A 21,604-nucleotide genomic window follows, 5' to 3' on the forward strand; every position below is an offset into this window, starting at 1 on the left:
GAAGACAAATCCATAAGATTCACTATCTTATATATTATACAAATATATACAAATATATAATAAAACCAGAAAGACAGACACAAGAAAATGATGGAGAAAAAAGGGAAAAAATTTATCTGAGCTGAAGAAAGACTTGAATTTTTAAATAAAAGGTGCCCACCAGATGAAGAAAAAACAAATGAAAACAAGACACACAAAAAAACACACATTAAAAATCTCTTGGTAAAATTTTTGGATATTAAAAATAAAGATTATATCCTATAAGCTTCCAGGCTAGTAAATAATATATTTGTTGCCAATAATGGAAAGAAAAATAATATTTTTTTCATCTCTAACACTACATGCTAAAATCCCAGACAACAAAGAATCAATAGTTTTAAAGTTCTGAGAAAGGAACATCTTGAACCTAGAAATCTATGTTAGCAAAACAACACTTCATATATAAGGATAAAAGAAAGGCATTTTGAGGCATTCAAAAATGTTCAGAAGGCCGGGTGTGGTGTTCACGCCTGTAATCCCAGCAATCTGGGAGGCCAAGGCAGGCAGATCACCTGAGGTAAGGAGTTTGAGACCAGCCTGGCCAACATGGCAAAACCTGGTCTCTACTGAAAATATAACAATTAGCCCCGCATGGTGGCAGGTGCCTGTAATCTCAGCTACTTGGGAGGCTGAGACAGGAGAATCGCTTGAACCCAGGAGGCAGAGGTTGCAGTGAGCTAAGATCAAGCCACTGCACTCCAGCCTGGGTGACAGAGTGAGACTCTGTCTCAATTAAAAAAAAAAAAAAAAAAAGGTTCAGAAAACTTGAAAACACTACTCAGAGAAAATACAAAAAATCTAAATAAATGGAGAGATATACCATGTTCATTGTTTGGGTCACTTGATATTGCTAAGATGTCAATTGCCTCCAAGTTGATCTATACAGATTTAACACAATCCCAATCAAAATGCCAGCATGCTTATTTTTTGTGGAAATTGATAAACTGAATTTATATGGAAATGCAAAGGGCCAGGAATATGCAAGACAATCTTGAAAACAAATCTGAAGAACTTACTCTAGTAGATTTCAAGACTTAAATAGAGTTAGAATCATTAAGAAAGTGTGGTGTTGTTAAAAAGAAGGACAATGGAATAGAATGGATAGATAATTCCATAACTAGACTGTTCTGGTTGCCTGTTGCTGTGTAACTAACAACCCCAAATCTTGGCTTATAACAATAGCAATTATTTTGTTGTTCACAAATCTGGGAGTTAAGTGGGCTCAGCTAGGCAGTTCTCACTCAGGATCTCTCAGGTGATTGCAGTCAGTCGGTGGCTGGGGCTGGGCTGGGGTCTTCTCAAAGTCTTCTTCACTTGCATATCTGGCACCTGAGCTGGGGAGACTCACACAGCTGCGGCTGGAACTGCTGGGGTTCCTCAGGCATCCCTCTTCCCTCTTTGGTCTCTCCACTTGGTGATCGTCAGAGCAGCTGATTCCTGACATGATGGCTCAAGGTTCCCAAAGTGAGCGTCCCGAGAGAAAACAGCAAAAATGATGTGGCCTTTTCTAACTCAGCCAAGTCACACAGCATCATTTCTACCTCATTTTATCCACTAAGGCAGTCACAAAGGCCTACCCAGGCTCAATGGGGGGAAGCATGGACTCAATCTCTTCAAAGTATTTGTGGACATATTTTTAAATTAGCACATCAACCCTCACATATGGTTGCTTTTTTGTTTTGGGTATTTTTTTTTTTGGCCAAAAAGCATATTAAAAGGTTCTAATTTCACATCAGAGAAATGCAAATATAAACCACAATCTACCCACCAGAAAGGCTGGAATTTACAAGGCCAAACCTACCAAGTGCTGATGAGGATGCAGAGCGACTGGGACTGTTGATAGGAGTGTAAATTTGTCCATCCACCATGGAAAACTCTGCCCATAACTGCAACAATTAAACATACACCTATACAGTCCAGCAACCTGACTTCTAGGTATACAACTAATAGAAATGGATACATATATCCACCAAAAGATAAACAAAGACAGACAAGAATTTCTTAGCAGCACTATTCATCATAGTCCCAAACTGGATACAACCCAAATGTCCACTAGTTGTAGAGTGAATAAATCGTGATGTAGTGCATTTCATACAATGGAATACTTCACAGCAATAAAAAAAGAAGTACTAATACATGCAAAAATATGAATAAATCTCGGCCGGGCACGGTGGCTCAGGCCTATAATCCTAGCACTTTGGGAGACTGATGCAGGCAGATGACCTGAGGTCGGGAGTTCAAGACCAGCCTGACCAACATGGAGAAACCTCATCCCTACTAAAAAAATACAAAATTAGCCGAAGGTGGTGACACATGCCTGTAATCTGGAGAATCGCTTGAACCTAGGAGGCGGAAGTTGCAGTGGGCCGAGAGCGCGCCATTGGATTCCAGCCTGGGCAACAAGAGCAAAACTCCGTCTCAAAAATAAATAAATAAATAAAAATATGAATAAATCTCATAGACCTTATGTTAAGTGAAAGAAGCTAGACACAAAGGAAAACATTCTGTATGATTCCATTTATATGAAGTTTCAGGACAGGTAAAACTAATCTGTAGTGATATCAGAATAGCGGTTTCTTCTAGGGGACAGGATACAAATGTGTGTCTGTATGTATTTGTGTTTATTTGTTTATTTATAACAAATATATCTAGGAAACATTGTCATATGTGAATCCATTGTAAAACAAAAAACACACTCAAGGAAATACTACAGCAGATTTAGTGAAACAAAGAAATAATTTTTTTAAAAAGATGCAGTAAAAAATAAAAAGCATTATAGAACAACAATAAAAGTAAAATAATAATAAGGCAAAACTGTTAGAAAAACAAGAAACTTGGCAGAATTACAATTATACCCGTTTCAAAAACGTTCCTATTAATTGCATTAAAAAGAGAGGAGGAACTGTTAATAATAATTAAAAGAGATAATGTGTAAAACTCATTCATATCTTAATTCAAACAAACCTATTTTAAGAAAACAATTTTGAGATAATTGGGGAAAATTGAACATGAATTGGATATTGTATATTAGAGAGTTACGGTTACATTTGTTGGTTATGACAGAAGTATTATAGTTATGACTAAGAAAAAGTCGTTAATCGTCAAAGCTTTAAATTGAAGTATTTTACTGGCAAAATGATATGTTACCTGGGATTTGCTTCAAAATACTCCCAAAAGGGGGGGGTATGTTGATGAAATAAGAGTGGTATAATATTCATAATTGATCATCTGGATGATTGGTACATGTGGATTTATTATATCGCCATCTCTACTTTGTGTATGTTTTAAATTTCCATAAAATTTTAAATTCAAATTTTTCCTTACAAAAAGAATATAAACCTTAAAATTGGATGGATCAAATAGCCATGAAGAAATAGAGGATTCTATAGCATAATGAATAATCTTGATTTAATGAATATATCTAAAATCCTATATGCCCCCAAAACAGAGAATATTACATTTTTATAAGTGTCCATGGAATCATTTCAAGAAACTGACTATGTATACACACACATATAATGCAAAAAGCAACACCTATACAAGCTATATTCTCTGACCACAGTGCAATGAAACTAGAAATTAACAATTAAGAGAAACCCCAAATAAAATTTTCTAGCTATTTAATAATCTTTGAGAAACATATTTCCAAACAACATTTAAATCAAAATATAAACTTGAGACTACATAGAAATTAATAGCAGTTAGAACAATGGTTTCCAAAATCTATGGCACGCAGCCAAAGTTATACTCAAAGAAATATATATAGCCCTAAAAATTATTTTTCTATTAAGCAAAAATTTTAAATAAATTTACTAAACTGTCACCTTTAGAAGCTAGATAAAGAACAAAAAAGTTACTAAAATTAGGACAGAGGGATTAATAATGTAGGTTAAATCAGACTTACCAAAAAAAAATCATTTTTATTTTTAGAGCCAGGGTCTCTCTCTGTCACCCAGGCTGGAGTGCAGTGGCGCTCTCATAGCTCACTGCAGCCTGGAACACCTCAGCTCTAGTGATCCTCTCATCTCAGCCTCCGAAAGCACTGAGATTTAAGGCACGTGCCACCATGTCGAGTCCAAACAAATCATTTTTATGATGAAAGATTAGTAATATTTCTTTAAAATAAAGAACAAGACAAGGATGCCTTTTATCATCCCTACTATTCATTATTTCACTTGTGGTCTGAGCCAATTCAACAGGAAATGAAAAAAGTGGCAATGTGCAAAGAAAGGGACAGAACTGTTCTTTGCGGGCACTATGATTTTCTAAATCTAAATCTTCTACAAATAAATTAATAATAGAGCTCAGTACATTTTCTGGATTTAAAATTCATACATAAAAACTTATATTGTTCTTCCATACCAACAATTACCAATTATAAGGTGTAAAAAAAAATCAATACTATAAACCACAAAGTACCTAGAAATAAACAAACAGAAAATGTGTTTTCCCATGGGGAAAATTATAACACACGATCAATGGACATGAATGAAAGTCTGAATACCTTTATCACAAATGGGAAGACTCAATATCATAAAGGTGATAATTCATTATTAATTAAATCATAAATTCAATGTAATTCCAATCAACATCCTAATAGAGTTTTTCATGAACTCAACAAGGTGATCCTAATATATAAAAGTGTAAGGAGTCAAAGTGCTCTTGAATAAAAATTACAAGGTGGAGAACTTGGAGTAGCATATAACGAGATGTATTATAAAGCCATTTAATGCAATTTAACACAGTATGGTATTGGCAGAGATAGACAATAAACAAATTCAAAAGGATAGAGAGCCCAGAAATGGACTCATGTAGATGAAAACTAGAAGTGGCATTACAAATCCCTGGGGAAAGACAGATTCGTCAATAAATAGGGATGAGACAATTGTTTATCCCTATAGGGAGACATAAATATAAACCCCCCACATGAAAATCTATCTTAGATGGATTATAAACCTAAATGTGAAAAATAAAGTTGTAGAATTCTAATATAGATAGATAGATAGATGATAGATGATAGATAGATAGATGATAGATAGATGATTGATAGATGATAGATGATAGATGATAGATAGATAGATAGATAGATAGATAGATAGATAGATAATAGATAGATAGATACATAGATGAGAGTATATTTGACATCAGGACAGGAAAGGATTTAAGAAGTCACAAAAAGCATACATTATAAAAGAAAAGATTAATGTGGCTTCCTACATTAAAATTTGAAACATCTGACCAATAGGATTCTAAGAACAAATCTGAAAAACAAGCCACAGATTGCGGGGCGGGAGGGGTCGCAGAATGGCAAAGCACAAGACCAGTGAAGAAATGATATTTAGAATAAAGGTAAAGCCTAAAAGACAAACAAGAAAGAGAAAATTAACATAGTAATTTATAAAGGGGAAAACTAAACGCCCAATAAAATTATAAAAAGATAGACCACATCATTAGAAAGCAGAGGAATGCAAATTAAATCCATAATGACATACCATTCACGCGCCCCATGATGGCAGAAATTCACGTCTGATAATACCAGCTCATGCCAAGGGTATGAAGTGCAGGAGCTCCCAGGTACTGCTGGTGACTGTGAGATTAGGAATAACCGCTTGGGAGGAAAAATTGGCAATGTCTAATAAAGTTAGAGATATGCCTATTCTACAACTCAGGAATCATACCAATTAACATAGCCTAGAAAAATCCTCACCCAAGTGTACCTGTATAGGAATGTTCACTGAAGCATTGTTTTTATAATTTAAAATTTTGAAATAACATAAGCCCATTAGTTGGAGACGAAATGAGCAGTGAACAAACCTTGTTCCAACCACAGAATACTATGCAGTAGTGGAAAAGAAAGAAACAAAGTTACATGTATTGGCACGAGGAAAAGTCTCAAAGTCATCCAGTTGAATGAAAAAGCAAGTAGCAAGATGATACATACTCAAAAATATTTAAAGTTTTAAAAACCACAGAAAATAGGCTGGGCACAGTGGCTTATGCCTGTAATCCCAAGTACTTTGGGAGGCCGAGGTAGGAGGATTGCTTGAGCCCAGGAGTTTGAGACCAGCCTGGGCAGCATAGTGAGACCCTCACTCTACCAAAAAAATACAAAAAAAAAAAAAATTGGCTGGGAGTGGTAGTGCGCACCTGTAGTCCCAGCTACTACGGACACTGAGTGGGTGGGTCCCTTGAGCCTGGGAGGCAGAGGCTGAAGTGAGCAATGATGACACCACTGTACCCCAGCCTGGGCGACAGTGCAAGACTCTGTCTCAAAAAAAAAAAAAAAATCACAGAAAATAACACTCAGTATGGTGTATGAATACATTCTTCTTATATAATAAAAATATGCATAAGAACGATCCACAACTTCAGGAGCGTACTCACGTCTGGTGAAGGAAAGTGGAGAGTGGGATCTAGTTCAAATACATACTGGGCTTCGCTTACATCTGTAATATCTTTCCTTTTTAAAAAGGAAACAAACAGAGTAAAATACTAATATTGGTTAAAGCTGGATAGTAGATATACAGATATTGTCTCAGATTTCCCACATGTTTAACTATTTCAAATAAAATATCAATGGAAAATGTATATATATATATATATATATAAAACATCGAGAAGAAAGGTAAAACAAATAATATGAAAACAATTCATTGGAAAGCAAGGAAAGCATACCATTGATCTGTAATATCAATACTTTTAAAACATCAACAAGGCCGGGCGCGGTGGCTCACGCCTGTAATCCCAGCACTTTGGGAGGCCGAGGCGGGTGGATCACGAGGTCAGGAGATCGAGACCATCCTGGCTAACACGGTGAAACCCCGTCTCTACTAAAAATACAAAAAATTAGCCGGGCGAGGTGGCAGGCGCCTGTAGTCCCAGCTACAAGGGAGGCTGAGGCAGGAGAATGGCGTGAACCCCAGGGGGCGGAGCCTGCAGTGAGCCGAGATCGCGCCACTGCACTCCAGCCTGGGTGAATGAGCGAGACTCCATCTCAAAAAAAAAAAAAAAAGAAAATCAACAAAATGCAGAAAGTTCTGGAAAGCCAAGAGAAAACACAAATAAATAATATATGCAATAAGAAATAAGCAAATAGGCCAGGAGCAGTGGCTCACACCTGTAATCCCAGCACTTTAGGAGACCAGGTGGGAAGACTGCTTGAGGCCAGAAGTTTGAGACCAGCCTGGGCAACATAGTGAGACTCCACTTCTACAAAACACTGTTTAAAAACATTGCCAGGTGTGGTGGTGCACACCTGTAGTCCTAGCTACTTGGGAGGCTGAAGTAATAGGATCACTTGAGCCCAGGAGTTCCAGGCTGCAGTGAGCCATGATTGTGCCATTGCACTCCAACCTGGAGGACAGAACAAGACCCTATCTCTAAAAATATATATAATAATAAGCAGATAATTACAGCCAAGAAGGACACAAAAAAGTAATGAGAATACTACATACAATTTTCTATGACTGAAGTTGAATCTATAATATGGACAATTTCCCAAGAAGTTATACATTTCCCAAATGGCTATAAGAAATGGTAGAAAATCTAAATACATCAGCATCCATAGAAGAAATTGAAAGATATTTACCATGATTTATTTCCAGAAAAGGTCCAAGTCACACAGGGTCTTTTAGAATTCAAAAAACTTCTAAGGAACACATAATTCCCCTTACTTAAACTATTAGTGGGCTGGCCACGGTGACCTACACCTGTAATCCGAACACTTTGGGAGGCTGAGTTAGGCAGATCGCTTGAGCTGAGGAGTTCGAGACCAGCCTGGGCAACATGGTGAAACCTTGACTCTATAAAAAATACAAGAATTAGCCCGGTGTGGTTGTGTGCACCTGTAGTCCCAGCTACTTGGGAGGCTGAGATGGGAGGATGGCTTGAACATATTAGGTGGAACTTGCAGTGAGCTGAGATTGTGCCACTGCACTCCAGTCTGGGTGACAAAGCCAGACACTGTCTCTAAATACATAAATAAATAAATAAGCAAGCTATTGGAGAGCACAGACACATATATAAATCTTCCCAATTTGTGCTAAGAAAGTAGCACAACCTTGACACAAAAATTAACAAAATAGTACAAAAAATAGATTCCATTTTACTTAGTAATGGTTGTAAGAATCTTAAATAAAATATTAACATTTGAATCTGACAGGGTATTAGAAAATAGTATACAAAGTAGGATCTATTTCAGGAAGTAAAATTGGTTCTATATTAAGATATCTATTTGTAGACAAAGAAGAAAACTGATGTAGGAGTTTTGTCAGTTTCCTAGACCTTTCTTTTAACTCCCCAAGGCTTGATATGTTGCTATTCAACCCACAGCAGAAGTGAGGTTCAGCTTGCAATTGGCATAGAAAAACCCCAAGATGAATGATTTTTCCCTTGTGTCCTGGCACTAGAGCCTACCTTCTGATGTTGGAACCAATTCAAGGAAAGCAGAGATTTAGTTGCAACTATCATGGATAGTGTCAAGTTGCTGCACTCACCAGTGACTAGAACTCAAGAGTTCTGGTCCATATAAGAAGAATCTTTGATCAAATCATTTGCCCTTTCTGAGCCTTAGTCCATCAAACTCTAAAATAATGGAAGGGGCCAGGCACGGTGGCTAACGCCCGTAATTCTAGAAATTTCGGAGGCCAAGGCAGGTGGATCATTTGAGGTCAGGAGTTCGAGACCAGCCTGACCAACATGATGAAACCCCGTCTCTACTAAAAATACAAAAATTAGCTGGGCATGGTGGTGTGCCCCTGTAGTCCCAGCTACACAGGAGGCTGAGGCAGGAGAATCCCTTGAACCCAGGAGGCAGAGTTTGCAATAAGCCAAGATCGCACCACTGCACTCCAGCCTGGGAGAGCAACAGATCAAGACTTCGTCTCAAAAATAAATAAATAAATAAATAAAATAATGGAAGGGACTGGATGATCTCCAACGTCATCACTTCTGATTCTATATTAAATGATGACCCATAAACAAGGCTCAGATTACTTTTGCAATTGCAGCAAAGTAAATGACCGTTTGTTGGTCCCCCTGCTGCTATGTAACAGTTGTCAAATTTGTAGGAAGGAAATGCGAACATCTCAATTCATGGCTGTAAACAAATGAAATGTGTTCTTTGGAAAAGAAACCTCTCTTCCTTAGTTTGCAAAATTTTGAGCTTATGTCAGTTTACCCTTCAAACACAGAAAATCAATTTGTGTAGCTGCGCAGAGGGGATTTGCATTAATTTAGGGGAAATACTATCAATAGGAAGTGTTCCCTTTTGCCATATGTCCAGCAGGAGTAGAGCCAGAAAACATATGCTTGATGTAGCTTGGTGCCGCCCCAGCCCTGGAGAACGGGGCCATGATCTTCAGAGTTTTCCAGAGAAAGGTGAGATAAAGACAAACATCTTTAAATGCCATTTTGTGAATTGTTGAATATTCCGTGTCAACACAGTTAACACAGAATGTTCAACAAGGTGGAAATCTAACATATCTTTCTGGGAGAAAAACTGCTAATGAGCAGACCTTGGAAGATGCTGGGGAGAGGCCGCACATTTGTATGTGGTCCCCAGGACCCTTGAAAGTGGGAAGTGATCGAGACTCCACCCACTTCTTCCCAAGATTGAAGTTGCAGAAATCAGCTTCAGTAGCCCAGTCTCCCCTAAGCAACGTCCAGAGGGAGGAAAGAGCAACGAAGCCCCTGGAATGAAATCATCTTGGAGATAAAAAGCATTAGGCTTGGGGCGGGCCACTGCTGAGTTGGGCTCTAAAGAGAGGAATGGTTCTGAATCCCCAATGCTGTGGATCCTAGGACAGGTTCCTATACAGCCATCCTGGAGGCCAGATGATGCCCCAGGAACGTGCCCTATATGAGAAAACAAATCTAAAAAGCTGTGACATTGGAACTCTTGACAAAGAGCTGAGGAAGACCAGGAAGCCCCCTTCCCACACCTTGAAGGACCACCCATGCAGAGCCACCGTGGCAGGGACTGGAATAGACTTCCTAATCACCTTCTCTTGTTGATGTGACATCCTTTGTCCTCAAGGAGAGGAGACATGCCATCTGGAAGGCATGAATAAACTGGCTCTTTGGTCATAAATAAGCACCTTGGGGACTTCTTTCATCATAAACATATTCAAAACAGTCAATATTGGAGCTTGAGCTGTTCAATGGAAGTACTAACAGGAAATGTGTTCGTACCCCAAAGGGGTAAGGAGGAACTCCAATGGTGGCCAACACGATTCCCCCAGCTCTCAGAACAAGAAATGGTACCCCCAGTATGGAGGAGTTTCGGGCATAGGTCATTATGTGCTGGAGAACATTGGGTGGCTTCATGGACTTGGCCTTGGTCTGGCTGCTGGACTGGAACCCAACTTGGGACAAACACCCCATGGAGATTGTTTAATTTGGGTTTTCTATTTCATTTTGAGCCAATTTTGACTATTTACATTTTTCTGGAAAACATCCATATCATTGAAGTTTTCCAATGTAATGGCAGAGTTTTCATAGTACTGCCTCATTATATTTTTGATCTCCTTTGTATAGTATCTGTGGTTATATCCTGTTTCTCATTCCTAATGGTGTGTATTTGCCTTTTCTCTTTTTAACCAGATTAAACTTGCCAGAAGTTTGCCCAGGTTCAAGCTATTTTAAAGAACTTGCTCTAGGGTTTATTTTTAACTGTGTTGATTTTGTGCTTTGTGAATTATTAATTTCCACTTTTAACTATACTTGTCTCATCTTCTGGATTTTCTTGATGCTGTTTATACAACTTCCTAAGTTGATTCCTTGTTTCACTACATTTAATTTCCTTTGTTCAGTGACGAGAGTTATGATTTTGCCCCTGAGTGTAGTAAACAGCTGTCACTCACCTCGTCCCATAAGTTTTAATAGGAAATATTCTCATTATAGTGATTTTCTAAATCTTCTGTAATTACAGCTTAATTTTCTCATTGACTCAATTGTTTTTTTAATGTTATTTAAATCAAGAAGCTTGTTGGTTTGTTGTTTTGTTTACTCCTTTGTGCTCAGAAATGCAGTCTGCAGAATTTTTACTTTTTAAAATTTATGGATCTTTCCTTTGGAAATCAATTTTTGTAAATATTCCATGAACATTTGAAAACAATGTCTATTCCCTCCCAGTGATAAAAACATTTATTCAACTAATTAATTATATTATTCAAATTTTGTATTAATATATCATCCTACTAGTGTTATCTTTAAATGTTCAAACACATATCTGAACTTACACTTTTCTATCAACATTAAAATAAAATAATATTTATTGACATTATCCAATAATGTGAAAAGTGTATTGTACTTTCATTTCCTTCTACCTTTTCCCACTAATTTTTATTGAAATAATATGGGCTCATAGGTACAAATTATTATTATAAAGCTCTTATACGTATAGGTAACTATACCTTAAAGCTCTTATAGGTATAGGTAACTTTTTTCAAAAATTGTTTTAATGTTTACACTGTTTTATACCTATATAAACACAGTAGGTTATTGCCTTACTGGTTTTATTATTCTCTATATGCCTTTTCCTCCCTTCATTTATTCACTTTGATTCATCTCTTAGTGGTAGAGATACCTCTTCACGCAATTTTTTCTTGCTAGAAAGGTTTTTGCATATCTCAGACAGGTATATACAATTCTTTAATGTCTGAAAATGTCTTTCTGTTGCTGTCACAGCTGAATAGTACCACTTAATATAGAATGTATTGTTTATAATCTTCCCCTTCAAAATCCTAATGTTGCTCCTCATCCTCAGGTGTTCAGTGTTATAGGGGAGAATCCTATGCTAGCCTGTTAACATAATTTTCTTCCCCTATGTGGATAACCTGTTTTTTCTTTCTCTTTATGTCTTTATAGGATTTTTCTTATCCTTGCTCCTTCTACTCCTAGTCACTGCCAGCATTCCTTGGCCCCTGGCCACATCATTACAGTCTCTGCTTCTGTGGGTCACATTGCCTTCTCCTCTCCTATAGTCAAATCTCTCACCTCCTCTCTCTTATAAGGACACTTCTGATTACATCTAGGGCCCGCCCAGATAACTCAGGATAATCCCCCCATCCCGACACCCTTAACTTAATCACATCTGCACAGTCCTTTTTGCCATATAAGGTAACATTCACAAGTTCCAAGGATTATATGGTGGACTTCCGGGAGGCCATTATTCAACCTACAATAGTCCACACTTTGGTCCCCAAAGATTCATGCCTATGCTGCATATATTCACCTCATTCCAACATTACCCCAAAGCCTCAACCCATTATAGCATTAAAGTCCAAAATCTCATAATCTAGATCATCTAAATTAGATATACATGAAACTCTGGGTATGATCCACCCTGGGACAAAATTCCTCTCCATCTGTGGACCTGGAAAACAAGTTATCTGCTCTGAAAATCATGGGACAAGCATAGGATAACAGTTACATGCATTCTCATTTCAAAAGAGAAAAAAACAGAAGGAAGAAAGGGGTCATAGTCCCAAGAAATCTCAAAATCCAACTAGAAAAACTCCATTGGTTTCCAAAGCCTGAATAATCCTCTATTTTTGAGGGCTCCACCCTTCCTGCCCACAGCTCTGCCCTCCTGGCCACAGCTCTTCCCTCAGAGTCATCCTCCCTTTTTTCTTGAAGGGTGGCACATATTTTCAGCTGATTAGTTTTATCAGCATGTTTTCTGCCTGTAGAATTTTGGGAGTCCAACAGCTTTCTTTCATTTCATTTTATCTCTGTCCCTTTTAATCCAAGCTGGCAGTGTTTCTGCTGATATAACATTTGAAAAATTTTTGCGGATCTCCCATATATGTCATGGTGATTTACTCCTTCAGACCAGAGAGTTTTCCAATATTTTTTTCTGGATAATTGTATCTCTATTTCTAACTTCTGCTGAGATGGCTGAGGGGATCTGCGAGTGACACATCTAATTTTTACAGTATTAGCAACAGATTGTCCTTTGGCTTTCTCTCCAGAGCATACTTTCCCAACAGTGAATATCCTGATTTTAGCATGTTTTGCAACCCAGATATGCAGAGAATCCTTGAGGGTAAGGACTTGGTCTGATTTAACATTGAATATCCAAAACATACTATGTTTCCTGTTCTGGCTTTCAGTGGAAGTTTGATATCTTGAATTTAAAAGAATGGAATAAATACAGAAAACTGACATTTATCTACCTTGGATGAGGTTACCCCAAAGCAGACTCTGAGGCAGTGATTCATGTGCAAGGATTTATTTGGGAAGGGCTCCTAGGAGAAACTGACACGGGACTGGAGGAAGCAGGGCTAAAAGGGAAAGAAGCCCAGTAAGGGTGCAATTTCAGATGAAGCACAAGTCTCAGCCTGATCCTGTGGTGCTCTGTAGTGTAAATTACACAACAGAGTTTTTCCTCCCTCAAGACTAGTGAGCTAGACTTTCATACTCCTGCACAAGTTAGCCATTAGCTATGGGCCACCCCAGGGTGACATAACTCCTGACTCCCAGGCACTTCCAGCTCTCTACACACATGGGTGAAGTAGCTCTAGTAGTCTAAGGATAGTCTTCTACGGAGTTGTAAGTGTGACCTGCTATAAGAAAAAGAATAAAAAACATTCAGGGCCTGGGTGCTGTGCATACCAAATGGTAAAGGGAATCCAAGGAGATCTGAGTGAGACCAACAGCATCAGCATTATTGTAACATGATACAGCAGAATTGGTATGGTGGTTCTTAGAATTATGAAGTAATGACAATGCATTCTCTTGGCAGAAATACCCCTATTTTCTTACTTTTATCTAAAATGGTGTTAGCTCATACTTCCTCCTTGCTCTGGGAGGCTTCTTAGAGGGTAGGGGTGTTTAAATATCGGAAGATAACAAGTCTTAAACACAGTATTCCATTAAACCCATCCGCTCCGCCCGCCCTGCTAATTGTCATCGTTTTAATTATCTGTTAACATATACTTATCGCCTCCCGCTGACAGGCCTGTTAATTGTTCTGGTAGAGGAGTGAGGCCACCAAGTGCAGTCCCACAGAACGATGTGATTGGTGGGGGGTTAGGACACTGAATATCTCCTCTGTCCAGAGCAAATGCCATCCACTTAACCCATTTGTCAGTCTGGGGAAGTGATTCTGACAGGTCACCTTTCGTAATGGCTACACTTCTATTTATAGAACTAGCTGATGATTGCACATGGTCAGCTCGGATTCTTCTTACCCTGAGTGAATTCATAATGTCACTGCAGCATACTGTTTATCCCCACAGTGAGAAGTTGGGTGCTCTCTCAGTCCCTTCATCTTCCTATTTTCAGGAGCTGGTGGGCACCAGCCAGGCACTGGCTCTCACCTTCTGGCATTTACTGTGAGCCAGCCTAACAGGTGTAGGCCTGGCCTGGCCCCAGAGAGGCAGTGCCCCTCAGCAGACTCAGACTCTGCCCCTCGAGGATCTCATTGCTATGGACCGAATTTTGTTCCCCCCTCCTCCAAACTCATGAACCTCTAACCCCCGATGTGACTGTATCTGAAGATAGGGCTTTTAGGAGGTAATTAAGATTACATGAGTCATAGGGTGGGGTCCCAATCGAATCAAATTGGTGGCTTTACAAGAAGACTCACCTACCTAGGAAAGGTCTTGTGGGCACCCAGTGAGAAGACAGCCATCTGCAGGTCAGGAAGAGATTCCTTGGGAGCAGCCAACCCCACTGGACCCTGACCTGGGAATTCCAGCCTCCAGATCTGCGAGGAAATAAATTTCTACCGTTTAATCCACCCAGTCCGTGGCATTTTGCTATGGCAGCCTCAGCAGACTAAGAAACACATGTAGAGAGATAAGGAAATACATCAGCATAGAAAGCGAGGCTGCTGATTCTGAAGTGTTCAGGCAAGGGATGGCCTTGAGCTGGTGCCTTTCGTAAATCCTCCGAACAGATAACAAAGCTCCGCACACTATACAGCACACTATACTATCTCATCATTTCATTAAATACATGTCCAGGGGAACAAGGTGACACAGCAGAAGCAGAGTCAAGACGTGGGACAGAAAAGGCAAGTCCCTCTCTTCCTACCCATGCCAAGTTCTCTGGCTTCAAGAGGGAAGAGAAGCCACAAAAGGGAGAAACAGCTTCTGGCTTACTGTGGTTTGAATCAAGCAGATTGAAGGTGGAAAGAGTCTTACATTTTGGAGAAAATATTTAATGAGTACCAATACTTACTAGTATTAATATTTAATTTAGTATCCGTGCTTAATACTAAACTTCAGTGGACCAGCTAGAACAAGCCTGGCTATGTCTCATGCCCACCTTGCCCCCAGAGAATAAAGAAAAAACATTAAGGAGGCAGCGAACAGGTGGATCTGGAGAGATTCAGAGGCCAGTGGAAGAAAAGGTCTGCCTGGGCAGGCCTGTGTTTCTATTACCAGATGATCGGGGGCAAAATTCCTCAAATGTAGCCAAAATGCTGAGGACATTATTTTCTTATCTGCATTGAGCAGGTTTCTAATCTTCTATAACTTTTTAAAATTGAGTTTAAGTTTGATTTAGATTAATAGTTACATGTATGCTTTAAAAGTACAAATAAGGTGTCATATTTTTGAAATGAAAAATTGCCCTGATTGGCATGTTAATAAATTACCAAAAATACATACGAGTCTAAATTAGGCTTACCCAAGGCATAGTTGTAAAAGAGAGGATGGGGTGAGATTATTCAAATATATGCGCCTTCCCTGAGCACCTCGCTCCCAGCCCTGGGGTAGTACACAAATTTGTACATAAATCCTGTATTTGTGCACCCTTTGAATTGTGATTGCCTTGCTGCTACTTTTTTCCTAAAATCCTGATTCGGATGCTTGTTTCCAGGTCTATGTTTGGATGCTTCGTTGTGTCCTATGGCTTTCTCACAGCATTTGGCAGGACTGTTTTCCACTTGGATCTGCTACAACCCTACCTTACACCTTCATGCTTTGTCAAGTACACTGGGTCAGCCCAGCAGCCACTTTCTTTGAGGGTCACTCATTCGCCTAGGTCAGAGTCCCTGACTCTGAAGCAAATCCACCTCCAGCTGCCGCAAGAACATGGCAGATGGAGCACTTGGCTCGTACGGGCTCAGTGTTCAAGGATGATGCAGTTATGCTGGGGCCCACTGAGCTGGCCACCGGGAAGGCCAGCAGCTCAGCTCCCAGGGAACTGCAGCTGAGTTCAGGGTTGCCTTCTCTCCTGGATGTGTGTCCTTGCTTCGAAGCAGAGCTGGATGGGACTTATGCCTGCCTGGTAATTAAGGTTAATGAGCACATTCCATCTGCAAGGCAGAAAAGCAAATCTGGTTTTTGAGTCCACATTCTTGGCATTCACCCCAACAAGAAGGATCCAGGAGACAGTGATAATCCTCCCCTGGGATATGTCACCAGGTTATAGGACCCAATCCCGGTTCCACACAAGACAGTGGAGGGTCACAAGGTGAACTCTGTGAGATCTGACCCCTGCAATCTGTATGAAGTTATCTGATATTAACTTAAGGCAGAGCCTGAGATTTCAGAGTCAGGGTTTGAGAGGCTAGGCTGAGTCCTACTATGAAACATGGGAGCAGGAATCCCTCGCACATTCATCTTTCTCTAGCAGCCACTAAATGACTATGTGGAACGCATGCTGCAGGGCCCAGGGCACAGGCATGGGGTCGGAAACATGGGTTTCTCCAAATTCTGCTGTGCTATTGCTCTGAGACTCTGAGCAAAAGTCTTCCTCCCCCTACACTTCAGTCTCTTCATCTGTGAAATAGAGAGAGATGGATTAGATCCATGTTTTCAAAGTATGGTTCAAGGAATCCTAGAGGTTTTGTGGATGCCCAAAGTGGAAAGCGCACACCACACTCATGATGGTGATACTGCTGAAGAGGGTGTGAGAAATGGTTCTATAGGTTAGGCGTTACAATGTAAGGATTTATTTTTTTAAAAAAGACAATGCAAAAACGGTAATATAATAATTGCAAATTCTGCATCATGGAAACGTAAGTACTTGTTATAGTATTGTTTGTACTTTTCTAGGTCTTAAATTTCTCAAAAAAAAGCAATTAAAGCAGGAGCAGGTCTTGACCTAGCAGTGAGTAGAGAGCCCTGACCTTCCACCCCCAGCATGGGCAGATTGTACATAAAAAATTTATAGTTTTTTATTTTACATAAATGATATATTTGCAATATTGCTTGTCAACTTACTTTTTCACTTAACAAAATTTCTAGCCCTCTGTTGTGTGTATGTGCATATGTTTGTGTGCACATGTGTGTTTCCAGTGAAGTAAGAGTATTCCATGACACAGATATACCATGGCTGTTTTAACCATTCCATTATTGACAGAAGTTCATTTTGTTCCCAGTTTTTCACTGTTACAATACTGCAGTGAACATCTTTCAAAATCCCAGGGCAAAAGAACAGCAGAACTTTGACCAAACACCTATTTCCTCATCCTCAGGCCTGGCCTCATAGTTATGAGTGGCTATTAATGAATGGCCAATGTTCTTAAGTTTCACACACTTGCATTCCACAGCACAGAATAAAAAACCAGTTGCTGGATAATCCTGAATAATTTCCCCCAGGAAGTTTTCAGCTATCTCAAGGCACTAAGGAGAAAAACTAGAACCTAAGATATGCCAAGAAAGGAACAGCTCAAGTAAACATCCCAGGATCTCAACTTGGAACCCTACAGTGCAACACCCTAGGAATATTGTCAAGCCAAAGATAGACACAGCCTTGTTTACAATAAGTGAACCCCACCCGAAGTGGGCTTAGCCCCTTATTGAATGGAGGTGATCTGCTTGCACAATAGTTGCTTACCAAAGAAAATGGTGAATCCTCTCTGCAGAAAAATAACATCACCCTGAGCTACTACAATGTTTTACATCAGTGCTCAGTAACTCACTGAAATGTTTATCAGGTATATCAAGAAACTGAACCAAAAGAAAAAATAAACAATAGAAGCAAACCCACAGATGACCTAGATATTGGAGTTATCAAATAAGGACTTCAAAAAAATTATGATATCAGTGACAAGGTGGAAAATGGCACTGGAGGGCTGGAAATTGTTTTAAAGCATCAAATGGAAATTCTAAAACTGAAAAGTATGGCTGAAGGGAAATGTGAATAGGTAGATTTAATAGCTGATGGGACATAGTTAAAGACAAGATTAATGAATTTGAAGTTAGTTCATAAAAATATTCAGACTACAGCATAAAAAGAAAAAAAAAAAACAGGAAAAAAGCATAACAAATAAAATTGTGACACAGTGAAAAGGTCTAAGTGTATCTGGAGCACCAGAAAGGGAAGAGAGAGAAAATGGGTCGATGAATATTTAAAAGGGAAAGAGCCCAGAATTTTCAGAAGCTGACATCAAGTAACATTCAAGAAGTAGTACAAACACTAAGTAAGAAAATACAGAGAAAACCACACATAGGCACATTCACAGGAAAACTGCTGAAAACCAAAGACAAGGGGAAAATCTTTAAGGCAGGCAGAGAAAAATATACGTTCCCTTCAAAGGAAACAAGACCTTGGGGAATATTATTCACATGACCTCTTCCTGAAGGACATGGTAGACAACAATCTACAGCCAAACAAGAGATGACAGAAAATCTCCAGCCAAAGGACTGGTGGGAAGCCTTAAATGGATGTCACTGTAAAACTGAGAATGAAAACTAAGATAGACATAAGGGCAAAAACAACATATAAATGTCACATCCCCTAACCATGTAGAAATAACAGAACTAACTGACAATAGAAAGAGAATGGGAAAAGGAGGTGAAAATTAAAATAAGCTCCCTAATTTCCTAATATCTTACAGCTGGGAATAAATATACATCTGAAGTTGACAATTCAAATTACAGAAACTGACACACATTTAAAAGAACAAAGGTAAACAATCAGAAAGCTAATACTAGTGACTAAAATTAGGTAGTGGAAGAGAAAATAAGAAATAAGAGTAAGAATCAGGGATAAAGAAAAAAACAGTAATAAAATAAAATAAAAATAAATAAAACGAGTATATTTACTTCAACTCTCTGCTTCCAAGGCCAAAAAGGAGAGATACCAAAAAACCAATAGAAAAATAGACAAAGGATATTAACGGAGAGTTCACATAAAAGGAAAGACAAATGGATCTTAAACACATGCAAAGATGCTTAACTTCATTCACTAAGATAAATGAAAATTACTCTGAGAGCTACAAGGGTATATACATTTGTAAAATCTCAAAATGATGCATTTAATATTTGTACATTTCATTACATGTAAATTTTGCCTTTTAAGAAATCTATAAACAAATATTGAATTCTAGTTAATGATACACATGCTGGAGTACTTTGAAGTGAAGTGTACTAATGTTTGCGTCTTACTTTGAAATGCATTCAAAAAATAAAAAGGATGGATAGGTGAGTAACTATGAAATTTTTAAAATGCAGCAAAATGTTAACAACTGTAGAATCTAGGTGGTGATTATATATTTGTTTACTGTATAATTCTTGCAACTTCTCTGTGTGCTTGAAAATGTTTGCTATAAGATGTTGTAGCATCTTCTTTCCAATTGGCAAAAATAAAGGATAACTCGGTTATCAAGATTGTGTGACTGAAACACCAGGAGGTTGGTGTGGGTCCTGTTGCTCACTGTACAGAAAGCCAGTAACTGAAACAATGAGTATTCCCAGGGAAGAAGGCTTTTTATTCTCATGATGTCAACTGGGAGAATGGGAGATAAGTCTCAAATCCATCTCCTCAAATTCGGGGTTTATAGACTAGGGAAAGACTAAATTTGGGGGTTTATAGAGTAAACCCCTAAATTGGGGGTTTGACTAAAATTGGGGGTTTATAGACTAGGGAAAGAATGTGGAAAAGTTGGACTAGGAAGGTAAGGAAGAGTAAGGAAGATGAACAAGGGGTCTAGTGTCTCATTGTCTGGATGCCAGGATCTGGTGCATTTCAGTCCCTTGCCTGAGAGTCAGTTTTCTAAGGAAAAAACTGAGATGAGACAAATGTAAGTTTCAAGTTTTAAGACTGGGAGGGTCAATTTCTATGTTTATTCAAAAAAACCATAAATATCAGTTCTATGGGACAATTGGGCTGGTTTCAACTATAGGACAACTGTGCCTCACAACCTTTGCCAATGGAAGCTTACATAGGTACAACCTCCAAGAATAATAATATCAATCAGAATTAAAATGAATTTATCCTGGCCGGGCGCAGTGGCTCAAGCCTGTAATCCCAGCACTTTGGGAGGCCGAGGCGGGCGGATCACGAGGTCAGGAGATCGAGACCATCCTGGCTAACACGGTGAAACCCCGTCTCTACTAAAAATACAAAAAAAAAAAACTTTAGCCGGGCATGTTGGCGGGCGCCTGTAGTCCCAGCTACTCGGGAGGCTGAGGCAGGAGAATGGCGTTAACCCGGGAGGCGGAGCTTGCAGTGAGCCGAGATGCGCCACTGCACTCCAGCCTGGGGGACAGAGCGAGACTCCGTCTCAAAAAAAAAAAAAAAAAAAAAAAAAAAAAAAATGAATTTATCCTTAGACACAGCAGTTTCACCTGAAGGAATTTAATTACGGACATACTCAGACATGTGCAAAATGACATTGCTACAAGGACATTTGCTCCATCAATACATGAAAAACAAAAGATTGGAAATCCTGTCTAACTGATAGAAGAATGGTTGAATTTACTATGGGACATCCATACAACAAAATACAATAGAGCCATTAAAAAGAAAGAGGCAACCTTCTATGTATTGACATCAAATAATCTCCAAGATATGTTAAATTTTAAAAGATGTGGAACAGTTTATATAATAGGCTTGCATTTGTTTGAAAAACAAATACATAAACATACATATTTTCCTGTATAAGAATAAAATATCTCCAGATTAGAAGGATGTATAAAGACCTGATAACAGTAGCTTCCTCTCTGGAGATGAACTAGATGGCTGGGGAGAGGGGTAGTAAAAACACTGCTTTGACTGTTTTCTTTTTGTGCTTTTTGAGTTTTGAAAAGTGTACAACTATTAATTACGCCAAATGTTCAATTTAATCCTCAAAAAGTTAAAAACATGATTACCATATGATCCAGCAATGCCACTTCTGCTTATATACCCCAAAGCATTGAAAGCAGAGTCTCAAGGAGAGATTTGTACACCCACATTCATAACAACACTATTTACACAGCCAAAAGGTGAAAACAATCTGAGTGTCCATTCATGAAAAAATGGATAAACAAAATGTGGTATATATATATATACAATGGAATATTATTTGGACCTTAAAAAAAACGAAATTCTGACATGCTACAATATGGATGAAGCTGGAGGACATTATGCACAATGAAATAAGCCAGTCACAAAAAGATAAATACTGTACAATTCCACTTATATGAAGTATGTAGAGCAGTCAAATTCATAGAGACATAAAGTAGAATGGTGGCTGCCCGGGACTGGGGGAAGGGGAGTGGGGAGTTATGGTCTAATGAGGGCAGTTTGTTTTGCAAGATGAAGAGTTCTGGAGATGGATGGCAGCAATGGCTGCACCACAGTGTGAATGTACTTAATGCCACTGAACAGTACACATAAA

The 21,604-nt window shown here is 38.8% G+C and overlaps 1 protein-coding gene across 3 annotated transcripts in view; it reads left to right on the forward strand.

The window, feature by feature from the left end:
* CTXND1 (cortexin domain containing 1) overlaps positions 1-21,604 on the forward strand; it is a 194,844-nt gene that overhangs the window by 164,415 nt on the left and 8,825 nt on the right. The gene's annotated exons all lie outside the window — the stretch shown is intronic.

Source organism: Hylobates moloch, unplaced genomic scaffold, assembly GCF_009828535.3.
Source record: "Hylobates moloch isolate HMO894 unplaced genomic scaffold, HMol_V3 SCAFFOLD_14, whole genome shotgun sequence".
Classification (NCBI taxonomy): Eukaryota; Metazoa; Chordata; class Mammalia; order Primates; family Hylobatidae; genus Hylobates; species Hylobates moloch.